Source organism: Cyrtonyx montezumae, unplaced genomic scaffold (genome assembly GCF_038088225.1).
Source record: "Cyrtonyx montezumae isolate F1298 unplaced genomic scaffold, pur_monq_1.0 scaffold_8, whole genome shotgun sequence".
Taxonomy (NCBI): domain Eukaryota; kingdom Metazoa; phylum Chordata; class Aves; order Galliformes; family Odontophoridae; genus Cyrtonyx; species Cyrtonyx montezumae.
This window is the reverse complement of record NW_027072089.1, coordinates 68,018,054-68,045,428: the sequence shown is the minus strand read 5'-3', so window position 1 is coordinate 68,045,428 and position 27,375 is coordinate 68,018,054. Positions and strand designations below refer to the sequence as shown.

The 27,375-nt window shown below is 37.4% G+C and overlaps 1 protein-coding gene across 6 annotated transcripts in view; it reads left to right on the top strand.

Moving 5' to 3' along the window:
- The window catches only part of CTNND2 (catenin delta 2), a 619,666-nt gene that overhangs the window by 231,162 nt on the left and 361,129 nt on the right, over positions 1-27,375 (top strand). The window lies entirely within an intron of this gene.

The window sequence follows — 27,375 nt, the reverse complement described above, 5'->3', positions numbered from 1 at the left end:
GAATATATAAGATGAAAAATGACAGGCCAAGCTTAGTATTAAGTTTTATGTGATACAGATAGAAAAGCCTGTAAAAATATGTCACTACTGGAATAATCTCTTCTTCAGTTGAAGTAACTCAGTGTGTGTTTCAATTAAGGAAATGATTGTTTTCCATGGTAAGTAGGAAATAATCATTCTGCAGAATGCTACAAATGCAACAAAAATGTGAAATGCGTCAGTTTAATTAGAATTGCAAAATTCAGATGAATCTTTCACTAACTCAATCATTGTGCATGGAGTTCACTTAGGTATAAAAAGTCTCAATAATAAATTTTTCTCTTAGGGATTTACCTCCCTAAGAGAAAATCCTGTTCTATTTTGTGTTCTTTTCTACCAGTTACACTTATAATAGCATTAAAGTAACTGCATTACTTTGAATTATTTAAACAGTATAGTACTATGTTTGCATTTGAGGTACTTTCCCACTGTATTTCAATTTTGTGTATGGTATGCTTATATTTCAAAAGTGCTACCTGAATCATGTTTGAGTAATACTGTTACCTTATGATACTTACAATTTTTGCAACACAGTAATATGGAGGCTCATAAATTTCTTGTGAGAAAGAAATGTGGGTTGTTTTTTTTATTATTCGTTTGAAATTATGGATAGGATTAAAACTATCAAAAATATAAAGTCAAATATCAATTGGGCTGTTGTGCTATCTTTCGAGATGATGAGTCTGTAAGGGCAGAGAGAGAGTTGCTTAAAGGTTTTTCTTTGCCTAGATACAACCACCTGTGAAACTCTGCTTCTGAGACATACTTGCTTTGAAACAAGGTGGTTAGTTTTGTTGCAAATAGTAAATATTTTTTGGACTCATTTCTTTTTTACTGATAGAGTATATTTTGGAAGACTTGATACCTTTGTTATTCAGTCACTCAAAGTAAACAAGAAGTCTGAGACAGATTTCCCTCCCGAGAATAACCATATAAAGAAACATCAGTCATTTAAACTTTATATCGTTTTAATGTTGAATCATTGCTTGTTGAGTTGGAAGTGACAATGTTAAGTTTCTGAATGATTCATTGAAAGGCCACTACTAGATTTCCAGTTAATGCTGTGATTTCTGCAGTCATAGTGATAATCTGTGCAGTTAATGGGTTGGTTTTTTGTTTTGTTTACAGTAACACAGTGAGAATTACTTTTAAAGCACTGCATTTGCTTAGTACTAGAAGAAATTGATCCAAGTTATTAGGATTGCCGCAAAAAATATTAATTGCTTAATCTCAAAAGATTGAGAATTAGCAGGGATTAATTCTGTGACTTTTTGTAATTAATATATACGTTCGCATTAGCATTTAAGGTTTATTTACTTTCCTATTTCAGTCAATGCATTTCAGGCTGAATTTCCAGTGATGGGAACAGTTTCAAAAATATTGATTAACTGGAGATACTTGAGACAATTGTTTTTTTTCTGCTCATTAATGGGATAAATGTTAAAAAATAATTTTTGTTTTTAAATGAGAATTTTTACCAGAAGTATTATTTATTATCCCCATCTATGTTTCTGAACATAGTTGCAGACACCCACTGAGATCAATTTCAATGTAGGGGAAAAAGGAAGAGAACTGAATGATCAAAAGAAGAAAAAAAATGTGGCTAATGAAGGAATTCTGAAAGGACTTAGGATTCCCTTAATCTTCCTTGAGCCCCGACCTTGGGAAGTCTCTTATCCTCTGAAGAAACACTATAGATTTTACTATCTCTGTCTTTGTACATAGAGATTTTAATATACGGAAGTGGATTGTATTTATGATTTCCATTGCACTCAGGATTGTACAGCATTTATTGTAGTGCGTGTTTTATTTTCTGTTGAGCTTTTGCTTTCCCCAATGTTAAGTTGTCTGGCTGATGTGGAAATGCCTTATTAGAGGGAAGGAAAAGGTCCTCTCCTTCTTTCCCATGATTTTATCATAGGAAGTTCAATGTCTGAAGCTTCATCCTCCAGTGTTATGTATGCTCTCCCTGAGTACTGCTTATGTGATTCTCCCTAATTGCACCCTTACACTGCTAAACCTCTAAGGAAGAAGGTAATGGTTCTCTTGTAGGTGGGGGCTGAGTCCCATGTTGCAGAAGAGCCCCCAGCAACTTTCACCATAATTCAAGAAAAATAAAGCATGCTTAAAGAAATATGAGTGTTAATTTGTTTAACCCTTTTCTTCTGGTGGATTCAGAACAGTTCAATAGTCAGTTGTTTGAACTCTTTTCACCCATGTGGGAAAACCTGTATAACCTTTGCTAGCTAGTATCAGTGGAGGACTGCTGCTACTAAAAAACTGCGCAAACACCCATAAAATACTGTGGACTGTTCTTCCAATGGGTGCCACTTGCCCTGTAGTAGTTTCAAATATACTGACAGGAGAAATGTAGGACCACAACTATCAATAACAGCAATGCTGTTTCTGACATAGAGGAATTACTGCACCTCTAGTGAGCTAAGTTCAGCATTACTGAAGAAGAAAGTAAAAAAAATACCCTTGCACTGAATGCGTTCCTTGAAACTGTTTTTCATTATTACCAGTGAATAAATAATTTTGCTTCTTTGAATTTGGGCTAATTTTAAGAAGTTCCCCTGAATTTAAAGCAGTTCATTCAATTTCCATTTATAACTAACCTCAGAATGAAAGAATGCTTTTGTTCCAGGCATGCTTTTTGAGTTAAATTAAAATTTGAAATTATAGCTCTTATTACTATGTCTCTGCAGGTAAGAAGTTTTTGAGTAGTAGTATTTGTAGTGTGAAGTCCTGCCTTGCAGTTCTCAGTAGAACTGATCATACACCTTCAGCGATGTCTCTGTTATCCAACAGCATCTAGGCTTATTCAGATGCCTTTCCTTATCAAGGAATAATCAGACTGGAGTGATTGTAATCAGCATATTTTAATACTGGAAAGTTAGATTTTTTTTTAAATTCACTCAAAAGATCTAGAAGAAACTTTTCTTGTTGACGTTTGTTCCATGTGCATTACTAACCAAGGAGTTAAAACTCCCACACATGGAGCAGTTTTCCATATTTGCTATCGGGCTAAACGAGCTTACAGTGGTGTTTATTACCATGTCATGATGTAACATCTTGAAACAACTGCACATGTGAATAATAAAGAAGTACAGTGTACTTCATTGGGGAGGTATCAGGAAAACTGTTCTCAGCTTTGCCTTCTTGGGATATTAATTTTATGAAGATTTCCTGTCTTAAGATTGTGACTTTGAAATCACATTTTTAAGAACATGATATATGTATATATATATATTACATATATATAGTGCTTTTCTGGCACGTTTTGCACTTGGTGTACAAGGAGCTGTGTATCCAACTGTACTGTGAACTTGAGGTAGCTCAATTTTCAGTCATTAAGATCTTAGTATATAGCCTTTTCTTTTCACAGAAATCAGGATCCAGAAATTATAGGTAAACTAGGACACCTCAATGCAACTGCTAACAAATATGCAGCCTGGATCCACAGTCAGATTGATCCAATCTGATTGGAAGTAGGTCTAGTTAGCCAGGATATGAAATGTGATGTCAATAGTTTTTGAAGTGGTTTAGTGAATTAAATCTTATTAATATTACACTTCTTCTGAAGATCATCTAGGTAAATACTGGATTCTTGAAGTGCTGAATTTCATGGTATGTGTAGTATCTCTTTATAGGGACCTTACAGAAATATAGCTAAGTATAATATAAATATCTCAAACTGTTTTACTCAATTATTTATATGTTTTCTCAAATACTAAGGTGAAGGTGTTTCTGCTTTTTTCCTTCGTCTGCTGTTATTCTTACTGATGTCTTCAAAACTTACCATAGGAAAGCAGAAGGAATGGCAGTTAAAGCAAACACTAGTGGTATAGAGCACATTACCAAAGGTGTAAGGAGCATGTGTTTATAAAAACGTTTGGAAAATGTGATCTAGTAATGTTTGAGTTTCTTAGGACAAAACTGCTTGTCCAAGAAAAGTAAATACATGCTACCACAGAGGTCTTTGCTTCTGTCTCTGAAGCTCTGCTATTTACCAACCAGTGTTTTCAGGCTGTACTGTTAAGAGTCCAGCAATCTGCTTATATGTCTGAAAGTATTTCTGAAAGTCAGACCACTGATTCACATTTCTGCTGAGGCCTAACATTTAGGAAGCCAATTTAAAAAAAAAAAAAAACAACAATACTTTAAAAGAAAATTTAAAAATTGCTGAGAGAAAATGTTGGTAAAAGGTAGTAAAATGTTGTACAAGTTCTTGGTATTTCCATTAATATAAAATTTATAGGACCTCTGTGCTGGTTCTCCTTAAGAAGGCATGTTGGGAAAACACATAAGTCATACTGATTACCCTACAGGGAACTAACTGGTTTCACAGTTTTATAGCAAAGTAGCTTCTGATGCTGAAAGGCAGATTTCTAGCAAATGTCTAAGCAATCAAGTCTAGTGTGATTTTCTTTCTTATGGTTCATCCCTATGTTTTACAGTATTATTTTTTCTTTTCCTGCTGGAGATATCACCTCTATGAGAGCAGTAGCACAGTAATGTTCAGCATTGATGAAGTTTGAACACTAGTATGTTTGTATGAAATTAAAGGGTAATATTTTAAAAAAAAATTTCATCCACATTACTGCAGAGAAGCAATTTTTCTTTCTGTTGCCCTAGGAAAACATCTTTTCAGCTAAAAGCCTTATTTGAGGCTGCCAGTTGTCACTTTGATTCTCTCCCAGTTAGCTCAAGTATTGCATTATTTCTTCTGTTTCACTAATAGAAAAATAAAATCAAAAAGCAGAATTATGGCAGCAGGATAGAAACTTTAGATACATTGCAGGTAATCATTCACTGGTATCTGAACCAATTGGAAACTCTACTCAACTCTGAATCAGTGCATTGTTGGTGTGTTTCTAAGAGGTCTGAAAGTTATTTCCAGTTGTCATACTCACACTTAATGTATCTTGCTGCAATCCTACCACTTGAACATTGCACTAATTTGAAATAAATGTGAATATCCTCATCTTAGGAAGTGTATCTTTGTTAGTGTAAAACTCAGTTATGTCTTACACAGTCAAGTTCTGTGTATTTCTGGCAAAGCATCTGTTTGAAAAATTGACCTAAACCATTTACCATTAAGGACAGATAAGCCCTGCAACAGATTGCCTGTTTTGGAAAATTATCATTTGAAGCTTAAACACGTGTAAAATATCTGTCAAAAAAGGGTATAAGTGATAAGATTTTCTCTACAACCCTTTGAGCTTGACTTTTTGTGATTCCTTGCTGTACCCTGCTTTAATAATTTGACAACATTCTTTTTGTCCCCATCCGTACTTATCAGATGTGCAAGTGTTTTTGGATAGAGTTGGAGGAAGATAAGATTGAGGATAACGCTGAAGGGAAGTGCTTTGATACTCTACATTTCTTGAAATGAGAGCATTTTCAGGAAAGTTGATTTTTAGTGCTTAACTGATTGTGGATCAAAAGTACTAGATATCACAAGATAGCAAAAAATGCTACCTTAGAGGTAAGTAGTTTATGACTGAGAAGAAATTCAATAATATTGGTGGAATTATTTAATAGCTATGAACAATTGAAATGTTGCTATAGAAATAGGGTAGCCAGGATCCCAGCTACAAGTGTGTTTTGAAGGAAAATTAAGGAGGAAAAACTTTGTTTCAAAAACAGATGAAGCATGTGGAAAAACCCAGACATAGTCTAAGAAGTGAAGATTTGGATTTAATAGGCTCACACGTGAATCAAAATTCTAGGAAATGAAGAGTGGGATGGAGCAGGATGAGGAAAATAAAACTGTCAGTGATTAGAGAAGAGTAGGACACAAAGATAAGGCAGAGACATCAGAGAAACATATTGTGCACTTCATAATGGTTGCAGAAATAAAGAAAAGCGTTAAAAATACCCATTCAAACTCAGTACTGGAGTTGAGAAATATAGATCTTATTGTAGAAAACACAGATCTCACTGGCTTCATTTGCTATTCCAATTAGTCATCACATCTGTATGTCAGTTCCTGAGATATTATCAGATTATTAAGACTCCTTCTTATCTGGAAGGCTGTAGAAAGAAATGAGAAATAGCACATACCTGACAATGATAAAAACTAATCTTTACAATGGAATTAAGCAGCAGAGATTGATACAATCATTGCCTTCAAGTACTTCAAGTTGCACACATAAGAACGGTTACTATTACTTCCTGCCAAAACTCAACCAGCCTAGTTTATCTTTTTTTAGCAAGTGACTTAAGTTACTTTTGCACGAAGCTGTGTTGGCCTGGGTCCTTGGTTTTAATAATAATTGATTTTCAAGGTAACCTTAGAATATAATCTTAGAATAAAATGAAGATTTTCAATAAGAATGCATTGACAAAAGTTATAACTACTACTCATCAGACATAGCTTTCAGAAATGCACTAGGAAGCTTTAGTAGTTGAATTCCAGCAGTGGCATGAATGGATGGACCTCTTTCTGCAGGCTTCTCACAATTTGATAGCTATGTACTTGGAATGGCTAATGTTATAAGCTCTTGAGGCATGTTGCCATTTGAGCAGTTAAGTGAGGATTTTATAGATTTTAATGTGTAAAAGGGGCTTTTAAGCCCCTTGGGTTTTCAGCTCGTAGTACATGTCTGAGTTACTACTAATTGTGAATAAATATTGTGCCTTCTTCTGGCTTTCCTCTAACCTTTATGTTTTTACCTCATGCCTCCACACTGCTCATTTGCACAAAAAAAAAAAAGGTTTAATTAAAGAATAAATAGCTTTTTGCACTGCAGCTCTCTACTTCCTTCTACTTCCTCACTCTCTGTAGAGCAGTATCCCTAAAAAATAAATATTTTTAATTATATTTATTGTTAGTACAAACAATATCTTCCTCATTTGAGTGGATTGTCTTGAAAATCCCCAGGAGCCCATAAAGTCCACTTGGGAAAGGGCTGAGGTAGAGGATCACTGTTGTCACAGAGAAATCACTTTTCTACTGAGCTATCCGAAACCTGGTAGAAACAACCCTGCTTTAGGACAGACACCATAATAAAGGGGCTGCAGAGTACTGGCAAGGGACTTCTGCTGGCTGGGAGCAAGGCAGCTGCAGGGACAAGGAGGGTAATGCCATTAGGTGAGCAGCCCCTTCATCCCTGCCAACTGAAGTTAGATAAATATGTTGTTATCATTGCCTTATGTTTCCTTTTTACTCTTTTTCTCTCCTTAGGAGGGAAGTGAGTGAAGGGTTGTATGGTATGAAGCTACCTGCTAGGTTAGGTCACAGCAGTCCTTTTGGCACCCAGCATGGGGCTCAAGGGGTTGAAATACTGACAGTTCTGACCATAGCACATTAAAACAAAATTGTTCTAAGTATTGTAATAATTCAGTAGTTGTTGGTCACATTGTTATCTTTCCTATTTTTAGAAATGTCTCAGGAATTTTTCACGGAGCCATATTATGTGCTAACTATGATCCCTATTGCACTGTTTACCATTTGCAGAGGCTGGATTCAGGCTAACATTTTTCTGTACAGTATAACACTAGTTGGGAAGCTAATCCTGTATTCAGTATTGCAGTCATCTTCGTACTTTGGAAACTGTATCTTGGAAACTGTTAATAATTTCACTCTTTACTTTGTGTCCTCAGGGAGCCAGGCTATGGGGGAAAGAAATGGGAATGGCATGCTACTTTTGCTATGCTCACTGAAAATCTTTAACTACTGAAAATCTTTATCTGCTGAAAAGAGTCTGGCCTCATGCTTTTGCCTCCTGCACGTTAGATATTTGTAGACATGGAATAGATCCCCTCTGCAAGCTCCCTCAGCACCCTTGTGTGGATCCAATCTAGCCCCATGGACTTGAGGCAGTCCAGGATTTACAGAAAGCTCTGGCAGCTCTTTGGGAGTTAGTTCATTGCTGGATAATTTGTCAATGAAATATAGTACATGTAAATTGGTAAACGTAGTTTTGGGGGATAACTAATCACCACAAGTTGCTGATCAGAATAGAAGACCCTATTAATAAATTGAAGTAATTACCACCTCTACTTTCTATGCTGGTCTGCTAAATATTTTATCAGAATATGCCTTCCTAGAAATACATAAATGTCAGGATGTGTGACTTTAGATATGAAAAACTTTTACAAAAAAACTTTCTGATTTTCCCTTTCCAGTCAGTATTAATCGTGTAGATGAACTGAGCAAAAGAGGTATAGCTTATCCATATATAAGGGTAACATATGCAGTAAATTGCAGACATCAGTCTAAAAGAGCTTCTCAAGCAGCATATATGTGTCCCAGATTTTTTTTTCTTGTTTAAAAAATTATTGAAGTTGGATGTTAAAAGAGTGGTACTGTTATTATTGAGTATTCTTCTCTTGTTCATCTCTTCTCCAGTCCTTTCCTCTAGACTTCCTTCCCTCAAATGTATTCAATTAGTGCTGTAATTAAGAAGAAATAGAATTTTTGTTCGTAGTTAAAAACTTGCAAGGCATTCACCTTCTTTGAATCCTTGTTTTTGGCTCTGATCAGAAGTTCAAGAAATAGCAAAGAGTTGTGTGTTGCCGTTATTACCACACTAAGGAACTACTTATAGTACAGCTCAGTTTTGTTCTAAAGCTTCAGCCGCCTTTTACTAATGAGGATTTAGTCTTACCACTGAACAAACAAAGAATGAGCCAAAAATATCATTAGTTTCCTCTACTTCAATTTTCACATAGGTTTTCACAACTTTGTCTTTACTGATCCACTTTCAGAGAAAGCAGCAGATCACAGAAATAAAGAAAATAAATAATAAATGAGTAAGATAGTATAATAAATAAAATACTCTCTAAATGTACTGTTTATTTACAGTAAAATAATATATATATGTTATAATATATGTATACAGTGATCCCTATAAATAGATTTACTTTTGTTGCTCTGGAATGCACAGCAGTTTCAAGATTCATTTTTGCATCTGTAGTGAGGCGTTGATAACACATTACTTAGTTTCTTTGCAGTGAATGTAGATGACAGTTTATATTGAGTTTACTCCTCCCACCAACAATAAGGGATATTAATGCAGATACAATGAATGATGTTACTAAGGAAGTCTGTGAGATGAACCTCCTAACATCAAGAATGTTTAAATAAGCATGTTTTTTATTCTTTGATAAGTAAAAATTAAAGAAAATTCTGTTAATATGCATAATAAAACCATTGTCAGGTCTTGATTACTGTAAGCATTTGCTGAAAATCTAGACGTGTAACTTTTTGTTTGTTTATAAGAATGCAGGATATACATGTTAAAGGGACATAATAGACTAGTCATTTAGAAATATTTGCGGTTGATATACAGCTTTCTGCATTACTACTGACTTCTAGTGAGAAACAAAACGATAGTTAATTTGCTAATTTAGCAATAGCTAAATTAAATCCATTTAATTATGAGTGGGACCAGCCTGGGGTAGAGTTTTTTTGGATATTCTATTCTTTCACCTTATCCTGTAAGAATTTCAAGGTATTTTAAGTGTTGCTAAGATGTAACATTGCTAAATAGTCTTAATCTAATGCAGTGGTTAAGGTAGGATTTTTACAAGTTATTTTAATTTTTAATATACATTTTACTTGAGTAAGTTGATGTTACTACTTTGTTGTTCCCAGTAGCTTAATTTTAGAAGTGCAGTGTTTGGTATCTTTCATTCAAGACACTATGAGAAACATTTCTGGGGTATTGTTCGATATCAAACGAATGCTAACAGAGCAGATTGGTAGTGGGATTGGCACTGGTGATGCTGATACAAACAGTAACAGAGATGGCCTCGGGCAGAGCAGGACCTTCCTGCCCCAGCGTAGCACAAACCAAACATGTTGACTCTCTGGCAAAACCAGTCTCCAGCAGACAACCACATTCTTCTCTTCTGAGCTGACTGTTTACACCATTGATTATGTTGAATAAGAAGCAAGAAGTTACTGTAATTAAACTAGCTTACACGTGTGAGGTCTAAAATGGCCAAGTCTAAAATTATCCCTCTCTGAAAGATGTGTCGAAAAGGGCAGGGATTTTCCTTCTCTGTTGAGCATCTCCATTTCTTGGGTGATCCAGGAATAGATATGGGGCTTTCCAGTCTACTGTCTGCAGTTAAATTCTAATTCCTTCCTCATCTTCTTTCAGGCTCTCAAAGGTCTCTTTCTCTTTGCTTTTGTAGCAGTAATTTTGCGTCCTGAAGCTTTGTCATCATTTTGTGATGTATTCTACTAATATCTTCTGTTTAGTAGTGATTCTCAGCTTAGAATCTGGGGCTCCAAGGCTAAAGGTAGGAAAGAGTGGGTAAGAACATAAAGTTTTCATAGATGCTTGCACTGTGAATGAATTAAGTTCTTTCATGCAAGTCTGTCAGAAATATTACAAGCTTTATTTGTTGATAATAGCTATAAATAGAAGATTATATGCAAATGTATATGCTCATTCCACCTGGTATTTCAACTGTTCCAGTGAAATAAGTTGGCTTTCCTCCCTTAGGCTTCTTGGAATAGCTCAGTATGAAAGCATTGCACTGATGTTGCTAAAGTTTATGAAGTAATCTATTAAAAAAATTAAATCATTACATTCATTTTAATTGATGCTTAATTTTACCGCAGCCAAATCTCAAGGAGGAATACTGTGTACTATGACTTGTGAGTAGGCAGGAAAACTTTTAATGGAAGATAAAAATCCTGCTGCTGTTCTCTAATTCGATGACCTCTCATTAATTTCAAAGGTATTGCTTGGGTAAAGAACTTGGAAAAGGACCTTTGATTTTGGCTATTTAAATTGCTAGTGGAGCTGTCACATCATTTTTATGGGAAAGAACTATGGATATAAAAATACAGATATTAAATGCTTGGTTGAAAGTACATTCTATATATTTGCTTCTATATTGATTTTCATGAGCTTGGCAATATCTACTTAAACTTACTGTGCAATGGTTTGAGGTTAATCTGAAAAAAACCCATACCAAAAACTTGAAGCACTGATTTGACATTGGACTTTCTCATAAGATGCAAAAGAATGCAAAAGCTTTGGAAAGGCCGGTGTCATTACAGCTACATTTCAATTATCTGTCAGTATTAGATTACAAATTTGCTTTTATGGAACCTCAGCCCCTTGAAAATCTGTAGAAAGAATATTTTTGAGCGTTGTGAGGCAGAATTTCAAGCTCATTTTCTAGTAGTATCCAGACCACTTCTATGTCATGAAGGTGAACTTGTAATTGCTTTTCAATATTCAGTTTGTATGGAGGTAAATACTGACATTATACTTATTCATTTAATTGTCTTCTTTCCAGTATAAAAGGCTGGAGACAAGTTGATTTATTTCTTTCATTTCTTTTGTTACATCATTCCACATGGAGAGGAAGGGAAAAAAAAAGTAAGAACACAATTTTATTTGCATGGAGGAAGGGAAGATTTCAGGGTCTGAATGAAGCATTCAGTTCTTCCAAAGCATCCATTCTCTCCTGTGGCATCAGCGCTCTGCCAAGATTGTCACACTGTGATACCTTCTTTATTTTGAAGTTGGAGGCTTTCAAAGGCTAGGATCTGTTCAGTCTTTGGGTCTGCAGTATGATAACATGAAGCCTAATGGGAAAGCTTCACCAGCAGCTACTGCTTGGAAAAGCTTTGGCTTATTATAATTTTCAAGCATAAAACTTGCAGTGAAAGAGAAGGGAGGGGTGGAGTAAATGAGCATGGAAAAGCGTTTCTTTACTTATTTGATAGGACACTATGTACAGTCAGTGTGACATTGCTTCTCTCTTCCACTGTCATTTTGATGGTCTTTTGGTGACACCAAGGAGTAAAACTATTCAAATGTATGAGGGCAAACAGGCTTTTAGGGGAAATGTGCCATCTGAATTGGCATTCCTCACTTACTGAACTCAGATCAAAATGCCTTCAAATGACAATTTTGCCTGCATTGGCTTTTCTAAAATAAAGGTGATGTTTAAAAAAGGAATAAATGGAAATTCAAGATTAAAAGATTTTCACTGCATTTTAGAAGTTCTAGCAGCATCTGTTTATAAGTGTTAAAATAATGCTTATAATCCTGACAGTAGTAAAATTTCTCCTAACTTAAAAATTATGCTATGTTTGATGGATATTTCCATTTTAATTTGTTTTGCATTACAAACTTCTGAGATACACTTATTCATTGAATCTTAGAATGATTTCTTTTATAATGATTAAAAACAAACAAAACAGCAGTGACAGTGACAGCATTGTAACAAGGTACCAGTCATTGGTCTCACGGATAGGATACCTGTGTACTGAGACATAAGCGGCTGTAAGGGAAGATTTCTTTTCAGAGGTGGCTGCTGACAGTAAATGCATGGGCTTGAAAGACATTTTCTAGAAAGCACATGCAAATAAGTGTAATTCTGTCAACTGGAATGACCAAGAATTTTTTAATATTCAGTATTTAAATGGTCTCTGAAAGCATTGTACAGGAAAATGTATTCTAGTGCTTTAACCACATGAAATGTAGACTGCTTCCCTGTTAGGGGACATTGTCAATTTTCACGAAGTGTCACAAGCCAATGACAATATATTTATCTCAGAGCTTTATGTGAGATGGCTGCAGCTGCACTTGCAGATTGACTGTGAGTGTGACAGGGAAACAGAACTTTTTTTTTTTTGGAGTTTTCTTATGTTACTCCATAAATATGGAGGCAGGTTGTGTTTGAAATTAGTGTGGTAACATACACTGCTACACAGTGGTATCTTTTAATGTCATCTTCATTTCATTTCACTATCCAGAGCAATGTAGCGGTGTGATTCATTCTTCGCTCTTAATGTAGTACTGGTAAGGTATTTGGTGGCCAGGGGTAATAAAAGAAGAGTGTGAGTGTCCTTGCTATCACCTGCAAGCTGAATTTACAGAGTGGTGCAGTAGTAATGCTCACGTTTCAAAAAGGCCTTTCATGTCTGGCTTGTTAATTTGCATTTAGCTGGAAACCTGGAAACACATAGTACGATGTGAATGCTTAGTAAGTATTTGGTGTACCTCTGGAACAAGCAGAGTTTCTTCCTAAAATGTTCTACTTTGTACACACCGTAGATATTCTGGCTATTGGACTGGCATTCAATGTGGTTGTTAATTGGTAATTCATCTCGGAATCTTACAACTGCTTCAGACTGAAATGGTAATGTAGAATAGATGCAGCCTTAAGATGGGATTTCGTATTATTCTTTGCCTCAGAAAGGAGTAATAGCTTTCATTCGCGTGTCACTTTCTGAGTTCTCCCTCTGTATCCCTTTCTGAGTTTGAGTTGTTGCTGTAAATCTCCTCTGCTTGAAGGGAAAGCTAACTCATGAAAAACTGTGAGTTTTCCCTCAGATCAGCAAACTAATCAGAGTCACTGTAGAATTACACAGTTGCTAAATTTAACACAAGGGAAGAAGCAGAAAAGCAAGGGGAAAGCAGGTCCATTCCCTCTTGCCTCCTCCTGCTGTTAGATTGAATTAAGTATAATGTGAAACTGCACCCTGAAGGAGAAGCATGTAGGTTTATTCAGAGATTGTGACTGTTGCTGCTGGTTGAGATTTTGTACAGCTGAGGTTTTGGCTGTTTCAAAATGAAGTGGAATTCCTCAAACAGTGTTGTTTGTGGTAGTTTTTTTTTTAGGGAGGAGAGATCTGTCTGTAGAAGTTAATACATATAATAAATGTTTTCTTGTGTCTTAATATGAGGCCAGTTCCCTTACTAATTTTATTTTTTGTCTATCTCTACTTATAAAATGATAAAAATAGAAATAGTGTGTTGTAATTTTCATAGAATCATAGAATTACCAAGGTTGGAAAAGACCTCCAAGATAATTTCGGACAACTGTCCACCTATCACCAGTATTTCCCCTCTAAACCATATACCTAAGTACAGCATCCAAACATTTCTTGATCACCTCCAGGGATAGTGACTCCACCACTCCTTGGCCACCTGGGCACACTGCGGGCTCATGCTTAGCCAAGTGTCAACCAATACCCCCAGGTCCATTTCTTCCATACAGACTACCAGCTATTCTGCCTCAAGTCTGTAGCACTGCCTGGGGTTGTTGTGGCCAGAGTAGGACTCGGCAGTGGGTCTTGTTGAGCTTCATCCCATTGGCCTCAGCCCAGCTATTCAACTTGTCCAAATCTCTCTGTAGGGCCTTCCTACCCCCAAGCAGATCGACATTTCCTCCCAGTTTTATGTCATCATTAAACTTATTGAGGGTGCACTCAATTCCCTCATCCAGATCATCAATGAAGACATTGAACAGGACAGGCCCTGGGGAACACTACTCATGACCACTCACCAGCTGGATTTAATTCCATTTACCAGCACTCTCTGGGTGTGGCTCTCCAGCCAGTTCTTTACCCAACAAAGAGTTACGTGTCCAAGCCTTGGTCTGCCAGCTTCTCCAGGAGAATACTGCTGAAATCGAGGTAGACTACGTCAACAGCCTTCTTCTTATGCCTTAAAAAACTTCCATTCTGTTTTCTTTTCAATCCATTTGCCTTTTTCTAAGAAAAAAGAATGTCTGAAATACCATATTATTACAGTGCTCAGTCTGTGACTGAATCTGAGTCATACAGTGGAACTACTCTCAAGTCACCGTAAAATAAACTGAAAAACAGGGAAGTATTGTACTCTCTAAATACAGATTTTGCTAGAGATAAGGTTATCTTTGTGTTCCAAAGCATGTTAGCTTTGGAAATTCTCTGTGTTGGTATACGAGGAGAATAAAGTAAAATTTCTAAAGTCAAGTCCTGCCTTTGCATTAATATACAGTAGTTGTTTCTTTCTGCTTGTGCATTAGCAGCTTTCAGAGGTTTTATCTGGGTTGAATAAACTCTTTACAGCCTCTTTAGACTCTTTAAGGTTGTTACTCCCCTTCACCCCTTTGAGATTTCTCTTCAGTAAAGCTGAGATCTGCTTTCCAGTCTGTACAATTCTCCCTGGCTGCTCCATCCTTGAAGCCCTTACTCTTCTCTCTGTATAGGTGTTCTAAGTCCACTGTGCAGCAGCCAGGAAAGAAAAGATAGCTAAAAGTATGCATTTTTAGTGAAAATAACAGATAACATTTTGGCATTATTTTCAACAGCACAAAGCTTTCAAGAATGAAGCAGGTACAAAGTGAGATCCTTTAACCTTAGCTGTATCCTACAATCATTGATAGCTTGTAGCTTAGACTATCCAGATTTAGCACTAGGTTTTTGTCAAATGAGTATAAATGTGTCTGCAGTTAGCGTGTACTTGTAATGAACTTACTATTTGTTATATCTATAACATTAAACATGCTTTAGGAAAGTGAAATTGCTGCTAAACGTATCCAGGTTCTGAAACCTTGGCTGATCTGATATTTCCATGGTTACTGTTCATGAAACTGAAATGATTTTTCCCTGAGGGATAATACCCATGTGAATATGCCCAGCAAGGTTGTGACAGGTTATATCAAAGTATATTAGTTTGTGTGATGGAGCTTTACACAGGAATTACCAAGGCGGTACTTCTGAAGCGTGCTTGAGGCGTGTTCTGGAACAGGCTTAAGAGTCGTCATCATATCTTCAAATTTCCAAAAAAGAAAAAAGAAAAAAGAAAAATCCCTTCTTTGATTATCATTTACATAGCATATATATCACTTTATCGCAAGCTGAATGTTGCTGACTTAAAGAAGGACCCATATAAATTCTGAAGGCTTCTTCTGATTACACTTCCAAGTTTCATCCAGCTGAAGGAGCAGCATAACTATGACAAAACAAAGCAAGAACAATACAAGAAGAAACCAGCCCAAGACACATCTCTGCTTTTTTTTTCTTATTGTGAGAAATGGGCAGCAAAATCCACCTGCTGCCACAGACTGAGCAAGACACCCTCACCACTCCTCACCTGCTTCCAATTGTCGGGACTATGAAGAACATTACTGGATCTCTGAACCTTTGTGTATGTCTTCTCTTGTTACTTGCCTCTGTGTGTGTGTGTGTATATATATATATATATATATATATATATATATATATGTGATTGAAACATAATGTTTTTTGTCCCCAGGCTGCTCCCTATTTCAATAAAACCTACTATACACCTTTGTGCAGCTTGCTTCAGAGTATCTTTCCTGATCATTAACATTACTTCCAAAAGCTGAAATATTAATACTGAGCCAACTAACATTTTTTTTTCTTATTTTAGTCACCACAGAATTTTACTTTCCTTCAGCGTATTATGAACTATTATCATCATTAACATTATCCTTAGGTAGTCAATTCCAATGCTTAAAACCTGCTTCCTTCAAGTTGTTTTCTTCTGAGCTTTGGCTGCCTCTTGGTAGAAAGCTGTAGTACTGAGATCATAGGGTTTCTTACTTGTACTGTAGAGAACATTATGACTGAATGTGTATATATAATGTTAACATAATGCATATTCCAGAATATACATTCATGGCACAACCAAACATAATATCTAATTAAATTACACAGAGGCTGTTGCTTTAGTTACAAAAAGTAAGGACATCCAAACCCTGACAGTTCCTATTTCTCATCATCTTGTAGCTCAGAATTGCAGCAAAATAGCATGATGTGTCAGAGGTTTGACAGCAGTACTTAGATACCATATGCATCATTGAAGACGTGAGTGTTATGTAAAAGGAGTGAGCCTGGTGGGAAGTGACGATGTTTCGGTGATGTATAGAGTTCTGTTCATATATTTGTTACAGGGAAGATGACAGGGTCGTGGCCATTCCTGCTGTTGCAAGAGCCAGCTCAGATGAGGAGCTTCTCAATTGCACAGTATCATGGAAATCCTTTAATGATGAATTAAATATAAGGACCTAAAGCCCAGAAGTCATCTGGGACTTATGAGGGCTTCTCATCCAGGTGTCCCAATCTTGATTTTCATGAATTCTAGATTTGCAAAAACCTCCACACTTCATCCTCTCTCTCATCAGAAGTCTCTTTCAAAGAAGAGTTTCCAAGTGTGGAACAACTTTACCTGAAATTGTGCTCACAATTGTGTTAGCTGTTCAGTGCATTGTCTGTTTTGTGTGTATGTATATTTCTGGTATTTTTTTACACTAAAACCTGATATGCACCAGCAGGGAATGAAGTCTCAGACCACTTAGAGAGTCCTAAAGTAAAAAGTGAAGAACAGTTACACAGAGATGTTACGGCTCTGCACATCTTTTCCAACAGAAGGAAGAAGAAGCCTGGATGTAGATCTGCAAGACTGCATCCTGGTCTTTTATTATAATGGACAGTATAAATCTGTTTCTGCGTAGTACTTAAAGTAATGACAGCCATCTTTGTTCTTGAAGGCAGATAAAAATTGCTTTGAGGGTTCCAAATCCTCTATTGTATGTCTTTTCTCACTGCACAAAATTTGTTCCTGATATATATCCATTTTCTTTCTCTTCCATCACTTATTTTCACTTGAAAGTTGAAAAAAGCAAAATGAACATTTTCAGCTAGGGACTGCAACACAGTTTAAGTTTAAAATTTACCTTAGATTGGAAAGGGTATGGATTACTTATACTTCCATTAACAGGATCAGGCACTGTAAGAAAACCTGTTTTAAATAGGAATAAATACTATCCTTTAAGAACTTATGGGGAGTGATGGATTCCATGTTTTAAAGTCCTTTCAATCTCACCTGAGTAGACAAGTAAAGCTCTGTGTTTCCTAGATTCTTGAACCACTGTACTGATAGTTGCAGCATCTTTAAAGGGGAAGAACTGTCTCTCTCTGCATCCCCTTGGTAAATATGGAGACAGTGGATGCAGCTGCTGACTTCTTTCTATGCCTCTCAGAAGGTTCTGCTCTGTGTGGAAATCACAGACTTCCAGACCTCTCCTACTTTCTTTGTCTGATTCTCCTTGTGTTTTGTGGCTAATTTTTTATTTTTATTTTTTTTAAGTGGAAAGCTAGGAACTGAACAGAGCCAAATTAGAAATAAAGAGGAGGCAGAGAAATGAAAAATGATGGTTCATTGTGAGAAGCTCAGGAGTACATTAGCAAGTTGAGAAGTAAAAGTTAAGAGCATGCAAGGATACAATGGGACTGGCTGCGCAAATACAGTAAGCCAGTGATGTACTGAAACATAAGGACTTGGCTGTGTGAAGTAGTGTTTATGGTGGAGATTTCTTCCTCCTGAACTGCCTGTGGGGCTGTTTCCCTATGCTTTGATACCCCAGCCCAGCTCCTCCTCCCCATGTGTCAGGCCCAACCTGAGAGTGATAGGCTGGTATTTCGCATGCATTTTTGTTATATTTTGGGTATACCTGAGAGAAGTCAGATGAATTTGGTATTCAGTCTGTGACAGTAGCCCCATTGCTTTTTTAGTGCTTTGCAGGAGTTGAAGAATTTATCATCAAAAAATAGATGAGGATGAAGCCAAAACAAGTATTCATAAGGAGATAAACTAGTCTTATGTCGAGATCAGAGTGCAGGGATTTCACTTGCACTGTACTGAATGACAGCTAAAAGTAATTATAATTTTTTTTCTTATCAGTACAGTAAGTCAAGTACTTAACTTAGATTCACCTTGATTATCTTTCAGAAAAGATTAATTACTCAATCCAGCAATCAACTTAACTTGCTAGTAAACTAGGCTTAAAAAATATGACTAAATACCCACAGACATCTTAAATTCTATGCAAACATACAGCGAAATCTGAGCATCAGTGACAGAGATTAATTTTCTTTTAAATAGAAAGGTCACTGCTCTGCTTTTTGGGAGAAATCCTAGTATATGCAGAGCTTTCTTTTGATTATTTGATAAATCAATTAATTTTGAGGATGCTTATTGTGGCAAAATTGTTGATTCAGGTTTGTTTGCTCAAACTTAACACTGCAAAGGGGACTAGCTGATCTGCAGAGCTCCCCTCCAATCCGTGCAATTCTGTGATTCTGTGTACCTGGCATTTCTGGGCATGGAAAGCACAGGCAGGCTAATTCAGCTCTGAACCTGCAGACAAAATGTTCTGTTGAGCTGTAATTGAAATGCCTACATCAGGGGGAAGGGGCCAAAGAAGGTAAAGGGGAGGGAGAAAGTTTAAATTATAACCTAGAATCTATTGTTGCTATGTTTGAAGGCATTCCCTTTTGCTGACCTGCTGCCCAAGCACTTGAATTGTTTGCATTTTGGTGCTGAGAGGCCACCTTCCCTGGGAAACTGCCGTGTCTTTGTTTTCAGCCAGCTGAGCTGTTTCTTCCCTGACCGTAGAAATACCATTCTCAGTAAGGATTGGCTTCTCTGTGCAGTATTTTCACTATACCTGCTTTTTTATACAGTGGCAGTGGAGGAGCTGCAGACCGTTCCATGAAGGCACTGCTAGAAGCAGTCCCCCAGATCAGCTTGGCAGCTGTTTCCAGGGCTCTGCACCTGGCTCTCATTTGTTTTATATAAGCAGAAGAGGATAAAAGATAAATCTAATGGGCTCGAGTAATGTTCTGGAGGGAAAGTATAAGAGGATAATTAGTTGCTGTGTATTTTCCCAGATCTCACCCTTCTTCCTTTGTCAAACCATGATCCTAAGCTCTTTTGCTTTCCTACCATCACTGTGGGAATGCAAGTTTTGATGCCTATGCCAAGTACCAAGATTTGTATGTTAAGCTGTGAACTAACAGAAGGAATAGAAGAATATATTCTTCTATCTTGTAGAAGACAAATTTGAAGTCAGCAACTCACAAAGTCTTCAGAAAACTCAGAATTGTGTGACTGTTCACTTGTCAAATGCCAGTGTCACTATATAGGTTATATAATCTAAAGTAAATGTTAGATTATGCAAGGCACTGAGTATTCTCAGATGATGCTGAAGGCCAGGCTGCTTCTAGATGATTCTTTATCTGACAAAACTGTTTCTGTACTAAAAGTTTTAAGTACTCTGAGTATTTCAACTGAATGGAACGGGATTTTAAAGGCTCTCTTCATTTCTGTGTGATGTATTGCTGCACATCATTTGTTGCCTTGTCAAAATGTGTGTATTTTCTCATTAGAGCTAACTTACTCTCAGGCTAGAAAAAGCCCTGTGTAGTTTCCTTGTGTATGTGACTTTCTTTTTGCTGGCATTCAGATAGTGATACTGTAACTCACTGGTTACATTAAATTGCTGTTTAACTGACCCAATTATAAGACGAGATCCCCAAAATACTTAATTTGCAATGGGGGTAATCAGTGCATTGGCAGTCTGTTCTTGTAGTTCAGGATCATCCCACACCACGAACAGTTGCAGGGAGCTGAGGTTCTTTTTTGCTCAGTGTCGAGCTGAAGGAGTATAAATTCTGCTTTTGAAATGGCTGTTCAAGAGGTTTTACTTTGCTGCTCTGCCAGCATCCTTTACAAAGGCTACAGTGTTTGAGTACAGAATAGTATTTCTTACCACTTAACAGGATGCTCTTGGATTCTCTCTCCAACTCAGCAGGGCTCTCACATGGTGCCAGTGCTTTATTCTCCTCATATCCGGCCTGTACTCCCAGTTCCAGGATTACTGTCAGGGCCCAATGGAGGTTGACCACTCCCCAAGGGAGGGGGAGCTTGGGACCAAGGATTCTAACAGGGATGGCAGAATGGGGGACTTGCTGGCTGGGACCCAATCCTACAGTGCCCAAGTGGGCTGTTTTGGAGGTGGTAGCAAGGTTTGGTGAAGAGTTCAGGCCATACAAGATTCACTACAGAGGCTGGACAAGTTTCCGATGATGAGGCAGGTCTGAGCTGAACTAGGAGCACAAGACAGTATGTTTTCTCAAGGCTGGTGCAGAGAGTCATAGTTAGTAATGAGATTGGCAAGATGATGGAGTTGAGACAGATCCCATATCAAACTGGAAGGTCAGTCAGGGTCTGGATCTGTGCCGGTGGAGTACTTGACCAGGCATAGGCATGGCTGCAGTACAGCTATAGTGTGGCTCAGATGAGTGCCCTGCACTCTGCTTAACATCCTTTTCCTGCATGACAGCTAGGGAAGCCACTGAATTTTCTTCCACCTTTCCTTAGAAAAGCTCTTCCAGGCTGACTGAGGCATCTCAGAGCAGAAAGCGAGATGGCAGTGCATTCTAGGCCCTAGCAGTCACAGGGTAGTCTAATCTCCATGTCCTATAAAATAATGACCAACAAAAATGTTCTTTTCTTTTCATATTCATGCTTGCCCATGTTATTTTTCCACAGATGTGTGATATTTAATCTCTGCTCTGCACAATCTTTGAGGCAGACCATACTTGTCAACTAGTGACAGTGCATACATAAAACTGTTTCAGAAGCTGCCATTGTCTTTCAAGTACTCTTTCAAGTGCTGGTAGGCGGAGTAGCTTGCTCCTGATACACAACAAACGTAACAGAAATATTTTTAAGATCTTCAAGCCCCTGGGTGCGCTTTTATGAACAAAGAGATTTATGTTCTTCTTTGAGAAAAACACTGTCCGTAGACGACCCACCCCTTCTGCCACATGGAAGGCAATATGGTAGGGAATGCTGGAAAGCAAACAAAGTGATCTCTGTGGTTCACCTTTGTTAATCAGTTCCCTGATTTAAGTGGAGGTCGTTTCAACCCATGAAAGCTTAAGTTAGGGCAGAGATCTCTCCCCCCTCCTTATTTACATTCTACATACCTCCAAAAAAGTTTCTGTAAACCATTAACAGAAACTCAAATATTCAACTTACCCAACCCATTGCAGGTACTGATCCTAAGGTTAGTGACATCATCCATCCATATGGTCTAAAATACAATATAAAAGGGAAAATGAAGGTGCCCTTCAGCTATTCAGTTGAACGATGGCTGTTCAGCGCTGCTGAGATGCCGCTCATCTTTTAAGCAGCCACTAAGGCATTAGTCAGTTATAACACCACAAAGGCCAGGTTCGAAAAACCCTCTTCTACATATTTGAGTACTGTTTACATGTATGCAGAACTTAAGTGAGTATCTCAATAATTTGTGTTTATTTCTTTATTCTTACAGGATTAATGATGCACTGGAAAGGAGCAGGTAGAAAAAACTGGAGGTTATTAAACAGTAGTAAAAATAATTTCAAGATATGATACCTAAATTAATAAATACTTGTCAAAAATAAAAGGTAGATTTTTTTTTTTTCCAAAGGCAAAACAGGACATGGAGAAACTCTTGACTGTGGCTGCAAAACTGTTTCCTAGGTACTTCTTCTGAGTTGTACATGACTCGCATGTCAAGTTAAAACATTTCCTGCTGCTCATTTCTTTTTCTTTTGAAACTGTTCACTTCAGAAAGTTTTATTTTGAAATGACAAGTGCTTTCAAGCAAAGCTGCCAAATTCCAGGAGTGTTACAGTTCATACAGGACATTTTGTTGACTTTAATTTCTTCAGCCTTGTGAAAGCAATGTTTTAGCAGTTCAAGAGTCGTTAAGGGATATGTGGCCTGAATTCCTTTGTGAAAAACTCTACAAAATCAGAAAAGCTGTTAGGATACCCAAATGACTCAAAATAGTAGTTTACTGTCTAGAATGATGGATTTGCAGGGTAAAGTCTTTCTGACAGGTCCTTTCTCAGAGAGGACACCACCCCAGCACTCTATCTTCTGTTTTATCACAACCTACAACCCCATCTTTGCTTTTGTAGGTTCCTGAAGGAGAAGGCACTAAGCCAAAAATGTGGCAGTTGATTAGAAAACCCGTGCATCAGGAGAGAATCTCGGTGTTCCTGAAGTTATCTTCCCATTAGGAGGTGCATGTTGTAGGAGACTGTGACAAGATCTTGAGGGAGATGAATAGAGCTAGTCTTCTTCTAGCTCCCAAAAAGAAGACCAAAAACTCTTTTAAATGCAGAATAAGGGGAAAAAAAATAACTTTGAAATATAGAAAACTCCAAGTGGCTAGGAAAAAAGCAGAATAAAAGTGAAAGTGTTTCCCACTGTGTCCTGGTACAGTGAGTGAGACTTGGGGCTTGCTTTACGCCAGTTCTGTGGCTTTGACTTGTCAGTAGCTCTGAGCACGTGTCCCCCTGAGCGTGCTGCCTTTCCCCTCCATCCGCCCTGGTATCCTAGCTGCTCAGCCATCCCTCTGGCTCCTCCTCTTTCCCCCCTGCCTTGTGTCCTGCCATGACCACCTGTCCCACCAGCTGATCCTTCAGAAACAGCTTCTGGCATCAGGCCCAAGCATCCTACTGCAGTGGCACAGCCTCAGTCCCTCAGCTCACTGAGGGAGCTTGGCGTGCCCCTCTGGGCTTTGGCCTCACAAAGGTGTCTGGTGGCAGCTTCCCCCAATGGCTCTGAATTACTTGGCATAGAGCTGCCTGGTGCTTTCCAGCAAACTGCTAAATCACGGATCAGTCTGAGGCAAAACAAAGCTGCCCTTGACTTCAGGAATAACAAGTGACAGTCTTAATTATTCTTGGATTTAAAGGCCTACTGTTAGCACTAGACAATCAGAAAGGAGAGCACTTTAGTACTACTACTTGGTATGGGTTTGCTGGTAACTGGCACTTTGTAAAGATTCTGTTCATTTGAGCAAGCTACTCTCATTTTGGGGTAGTTTCACTTTGCGTCTCTGAAGATGGTAAACATGGGGGGAATTTAGGGAGGATTTAGACTTTTCCTCAGCACCACAAAGCAACTCAGGCAACTCTTCCAAGCACATATACTCTTCATGATGTTGCATGGCATCTTCTAGTGAGCAAAGGCACAGCAACAAAAACTTTCTAGTCCAGGCAATCAAGAAAAGGTGCCTTGTGATACGTGTTTGTTAGAGTGACTTTTCTGAATATATCACCAGGCAGAAGTTTGAATGGCTGTAAGGGCTGCGACATCTTTCACTAAAAAGCTGTCACTGAGATTCCATTACAAATCTTCTGTGCTTTTTTGCAAGTTGCATTTGTCAAATACCTACTCCAGTAAACAGTCAGTGGAAATACTAAAAATATATATAAAAATATAGGACATTGTTATCTCTTGCTAGCAAAATTGATATTCTAATCAAACATATATATATAAGACCTTTAATTCTTGAGTTTTCTTCAGTATCTTGCTTCGTGCTAATGCTCTCCCTGCCTAAATATTTGGAAAGCAGAATAGAATGACTATCATTGCTTCATATTCACTCTCATGTCAGATGCCATCCTGTCACATCACCCCTCTGCCATCATATGTCCCATGGCAACAAAATGTAATGGAATATTGGTGGGAAGGTTCTAACTACTGCTATACCACGAACATCTGCCTCTAATGTTGTGGACCAACATTGTAAAACAGGAGGCATTACTTTTAGAACAAGTCTTGTATATTCTAACAAGAAATCTATTTAGCTACTTATGATACCTCTCTTTTGGTTTGAGATGTAAAGAAAACAGAATTGTTTAGTTTTCCCAACTCATAACAAAATATATTGTGATTTCTGTCAGTGGTATTTAAAGTATAGAACTCCCAGAGTTACATGTGTTGCCACCACCCCAATAAATGAATTGGATGGTAGTAGATGAATAAGTAGATAAATAAATAAATAAAAAGAGTGGCACGGGCTTCATTTTTCATAAAGAGATGGGTCAAATGAACTCTGTAAGTGCAGAAGAATGTACAAAGAAAGGGGAACAAAAACAAATAGAAAATTGTAGAGAAGTCTGTCTAAAAAATTATCTTTGAAACCATGAGGGTTTTTCTTTGCTGAACTCAAACATTCTGTGTGTAAAATCTTGAACAAAAGAGTAGATTGTAAGAAAAGAGTAAAAATCAATGACTCCTTTTCACATTCAGTGTACAATGTCTTGCTAAAGATAAGATAAAGTCAGAATGTTTAAAACAAACAAAGAAACAAACACAGAAGATAAAGGATTTTGTTATTCCCATGTAGTCACATAGATGAAACCAGTCTAGAAGTGATGTTCTGAAAGAGAGTTTTGTGTTTGCTTTTGTTTTGTTCTTGCTTCTCTTTCATATGTTTTGGTTTTATCAGCTATTTCATATAGAAGTAAGAAATAAGAAATAATTTTCCAGTGCAATTGACTATAAACTCTGTGCTCTATCTAGATCCCGTAAACCGTGGCTAGATAGAAACTTTAGATGCCACTTTATTCCCTGCAGACATCAGTTGTGTTTTAAAAACTTCTGCTCAAATGTTGTGATTTCTGAAACTAGACTAAAAGAAAATGGGATACAAATATGCAGAAGAAATTAGCCTTTCCCCATTGTACTTCTCAGTTATGAAGCCCTTAGTGTTTGAACTTCTTATCTTTCACCCAATCTTTTTTCTCCTCATTCTGCTCTGTTAACAAAGCAGATCTTTTTCAAATAAAGGCCAACTTGGTTACAGCATCCTCTGGAAGAGATTAAAGTCTACTGGGAAATATTTATCTATTTGAATATTTTTTACCTTATTCATGAAATTTGGAAAGGTGCAGCAAACTTGTTTTATACTATTTTATTTGAATAAATTATTATTCGGGACTGTACGTTGATTGTTAACACTGTGTTTGGTTGGAGACTCCCTTAATCTTCAGAGATGTTATAGTCCAGAATGGAAATAAAGGTGAAAGGTAATTCGTAGCAGAATACAAAGAAAGAAAAACATTTCACCAAAAATTTAAATCACAGGCTTAAGGCTTTTGTATTTGTTGTTTTTCTTGTAGCAGTTTTTACCTTTGCCTTCCTTACATATCCTCTGTAACTTGATTGAAAAGAATGTTGTGTTTATTTGGGAAACTGTGGTCATCTGATAATGCCATTCCTTACTAAATACACACATTAGACGCCTTGCACTTCAGTAACAAAGTCTGCAGCTAGCAATGTTGTCGAGGAGTGGCCATATGATACCTGTGGTGCGTGAGGTCTAGTCTTTATTGCATGTGTCAAAGCAGGATCAAAGCTATTCATAAACAATCACTGTGCACTGTAGGTACAAAGCTCTCGGGAAACGTTAGATTCTTTTGAGCAACCATCTACTCTAAATGTGCTCTAAATAAAATCAATGAGAATCATCAGCTTACTCTGGAACTCTCGACTCTTTCAGAGGCAAAAGTGTCACTGCTTACAGACATCTTAAAGAAAGGAGATGCCTATTAAAAGTAACCAATGTGCAAGAGTTTTGGCACCCCACAACTGTAGTTCAATAAATGTGATTTACTGTTTTAATTCCACTGCTATTCTAGTCTTCCATGTCAGCAAAAGTTCAGGGAGGTTGTCATGCATAATATTTGCAACGTTTCATCCTTATGAAGAGTGAAGATTTTTTTTTAATCATTTTTGCTTGTGTCTGACCTACCTCAGATGACCATCATATATGTTGATACATCTTGGTTTCCACAGCAGGTTTCAGACATAGCTATGCAGTAAAAAATTTAAATTTTAGATAAGGAGATGAGTATGCAAAAATATAAGGAAAAACTGAAGAAATTGCTCAGCTGTTGAAGAACTTTAATCAAAAATTACTCTTTATTTATTTAATTTATTTCCCCTTTAAGTCTATGTAAATATTCAGTATTTTGCCAGTGGTAATTGTTGTCAATTTGGACACTGAGAAAATACATTTGACTAAAAGAAGATTGACTGATGACAAGGAATGCAGTTTTGCATCTTGTAGATTGTGCATATTACTTCTATTAATTTGATGGCCTCAGAGAATGAAAGGGGTTTATTTACAAGCCTAGTTCAAAAGAACTAATGTTTGAAGAGTAGCTTAATTCTGTATTTCAAATTTGTACAAACTATAGGGGTTGGAAGGACCTCTGGAGACCACTGAGTCTGATCCCCTGCTAGAGTAGGTTTCCTAAAGCGGGTCACACAGGTAGGCATTCAGACAGGTCTTGAATATCTCCAGAGTAGGAGTCTCCACAGCCTCTCTGGGCAACCTGTTCCAGTGCTCCACCACTGACAGTAGAGTTCTTCCTTGTGTTGTTTGAAGCTCCCTGAGTTGCAGTGTCTGCCCATTGCCCTTCGTTCTATTGCTGAACATCATTATAGTATTTATTGACAAGTCCTCCAACTATTTGCTAGACAGAGGCAGAAGGAAAGCTGAGAATGGCTCCTCAGGCTACTGCCGATAAGCCAAAATCATGGTCCTCAGCCCACATGCCTCCAGAGGAAAAGCCAATTTATTTGGCAGTACTGACTTCCAGAACTGCCATGGGCTTAAGGATGAGGATTTCTTAATCAATTTTTTGAGATAATAAGCCTCTTGCTGTCTGTGGGGTCTCAAGAGAGGGGCAGTGTAAAGTGCAAGTGTGAACTGAAATAGGAGCAGCGGGTTTATATTGATGAGAAAATGAAAACCATACATATCCTAGAAAATTAGCTGTAATAACCTTCAGGAAGGAGTGTTTGACTTCAGTTTGTCATTATTCTCTGTACACAGATGTTCCACTGCAATGAGCAATATTTAGTTTTTGGGATGATATTTACTATACAATCCCATTTTGTGTTTTTGCTGGCTCATAAA